This window comes from Psammomys obesus, unplaced genomic scaffold (genome assembly GCF_907164565.1).
Source record: "Psammomys obesus unplaced genomic scaffold, mPsaObe1.curated_primary_1811, whole genome shotgun sequence".
Taxonomy (NCBI): Eukaryota; Metazoa; Chordata; class Mammalia; order Rodentia; family Muridae; genus Psammomys; species Psammomys obesus.
The window spans coordinates 5,214,629-5,217,618 of record NW_026592776.1 but is presented as its reverse complement, the minus strand read 5'-3'; positions in this window follow the sequence as shown (position 1 = coordinate 5,217,618).

Below are 2,990 nucleotides of genomic sequence, written 5' to 3'. Positions count from 1 at the left end.
AGGCGGGCCAGAGGACGCGCGCCAAGCAGTGGAGGGGACGCCAACCACTACTAGTGTGGGCTCAGTTGCTAGCGAGAATGAGGAAGCCGATTGGTCAAATGGCCAGAAGGGGGCGTGACGAGGACAGGAAGTCTGGCCACGTGACCCGGAAGCGGCTTCAGTTGTGGCCGGCGCGCCTGCGTGCTTATGCCCGAGCTGCCTGGACACGGCGCGCGGGGTTGTCTTGGCTTTTTCAGTGGCAGTAGGATGGGGGTTCGTGGCGCCCTTATCTGACCCCGTGTTGCAGGCTAAGGATGGTTCGCGCCGCAAAGAGCTGACTTCAAGCTCCAGTGCCTCTCTGGGTCCCCAGAGGGTTGAATGGGGGAGTGTGATGGTCGGTGATGGTGGTGGGAGGAAGGACAGGAGTGCGGCAACTCTGGGGAAAACAAGTCAGCGGTTTCCTCGTGCTCGTGCCCGCGTTTGCAGGGAGGCCCCTCCTTTCCAGCGCACTGCTACAGCCCTAGCTAGCCTAGACACTTCTCGCCCCAACCTTTGCAAGAGCCGCTCTGCAGGGCTTGCTTCACTCAGCAGTGCGGCGGACTGGATGAGTTGCGGTCCGCTCTCTGCCGCAAAAACCCAGACAGCTCTTAGTACTCTAGGTCCCGCTTCCTTCTCAGGGTCTCGCCGCTCCCCTACCCCCCTCCCCCGCTCCCGGGCTCCAGTTTAGCCTTGCTGAAGATTTCGCTCTGTTTGACATGTCCTTCCTCTAATGTCACATCTATGAAGCCTCACCCTAAAGCCCCATAACAACGATTTTCTCTTTTACCCACATGCTTCTTGGATTTTATTCGTTTAACAACCTAGTTCCCTGCCTGGTTTTTAACACTACTGATAAATGTGAGTTCCCCAATAAAATTATAAAATAATATTAGATTTGTTAAAAACTGAAATGTTGACTTAGTTCTGGGCATATGATGGATGTCCATGTTTTATTTGAATGGTAGAATGAATGAATCGTGTAGTTCAACTCATTTTTTATAGCTAAGGGGAGTGGAAACCCACGGGATTAGATGACCTTGCTTGGACAGCCATGGATTTCCCATGCCAAATGCTATTCATTACTCCAGTCACCACCATTCCTACAAAGAAAGACAGAAGAGAGCATTTGTTGGGCCATGCCTTTCTTTGCAGAGATTAATAAACAGGAATTTTTAATTAGCCAATGTAAGAAGAAGCTGCTACATTTTTAACAAAGCTGTGTTTACCCAATATAAAGAACCCCCTTATTAGAGATCAGTGTTTCTTTTTTTGTCTTACAGTGCCAATGTAATAGGATGATATATGATAGGAATTTGACGTCATTGTGTAATGCCTTTATTTAGCAAAAATACAATTAGAATATCTTTCCCTTTCAGTACTACTATGCTACTTGGAAAGTTTCCTACTAATGTGTGTGATTGATATGTACTGGAATATTAAAGTGGTCAACAGAAAACAGAATTGGCTCTTGGTAGGTCGTTAGGCCCCCTGCCCAAATTTCTCAATTTCCTGTCCAAACATGCCTTGAAATGCTCATGTCCTTTTCCTCCCTTAATACTGGAAACAGATGTCACTAGTCAATTCAAAGATAGCACTAATACTACACAATGAAAGCCTGCCTTTTAATTCTAAACGCTGCCTTTTTGTGTACAAAACATGTGTGTCCTCAAGGTTCTTGAGATAGCCACCTCCCAAATTTAAACTTATTGGATATGTTAGTAATGTTGGCTGATAGCTCTGGAAATGATGGGACACTTGCTAATGACATATTGGCCGTCTCATCTCTATGTTCCTAGCCAGGGGGCGGGGGGCTTTGGAGGTAGGGAAGGAATGATGGGAAAATAATTAGCAGCTGAAAGCAGCTATTACATAATCTTGGCTGCTTATTAATTTAGCAGAAGGAATGGCTTATTAAATTCTAATAGCAACAGCAAAACTGCAAACAACCTACAATTAACAGAGCAGGGCCCATTATTTTGTTAATACATTCCTGCCTTTGGCAAGTATATGAGAACAAAATTTATAGAAGCAGATGGTCTTTTTCAGTAGATTATAGATGGTTTATTCCTAAGTCTTAGTACAAAGTGCTAATCGTGCATTCACTGTGAAAGACAAAAAGAAACATGCTGCCATCTTTGTTAGTAATTAACTAGCTTGACTTTGATTTCCACATATCTCAAATTGTAGGTTTTATTATATAGATGTTTCTTCTGACCTATCTTTTTAATCTGTCATGTCAATGTATTATTTTTTTATTCCTTTGTCTTTGTTCTCAGGGTATTTATGTTAATACAAAATATTATACAAATACTATGAAAAATTAATAAACAGGTTTGTAATTGTAAAATTACAAAATGTGTCTTGCTGTCATGTATGCTAAATATAACACATAAGACATAAAAAATCGAGGTTCTATTTTTTTAGCAATAAAATTTAGGTACTATATTGCCTAAAGATTTAAAAGATAATTTTGGTTTCCTGTTGCAATTGTGATAGACATACATCTTTATGCCTACTCCATCTCAAAATATGACTAAATGAAAGGTGGAAAATTGCAGTATATAAAACATGCTCACATGGGGCTTCAGAGTTGGCACATTGATTAAGAACACTGGCTACTTGAGCATATTTTGGGTATATGCCTAGAAGTGGTATAGCTGGATCTTGAGGTAGCACTATTCCTAGTTTTCTGAGAAGGCACCAGATTGATTTCCACAGTGGTTGTACAAGTTTACATTCCCACCAGCAATGGAGGACGGTTCCTCTTTCTCCACATCCTCTCCAGCATGTGTTGTCACTTGAATTTTTTATCTTAGCCATTCTGATGAGTATAAGGTGAAATCTCAGGGTTTATTTGCATTCCTCTGATGACTAAGGACTTTGAGTATTTCTTTAATTTTTTCTCTGCCATTCGATATTCCTCTACTGAGAATTCTCTGTTTAGCTCTGTCCCCCATTTTTTAATTGGATTA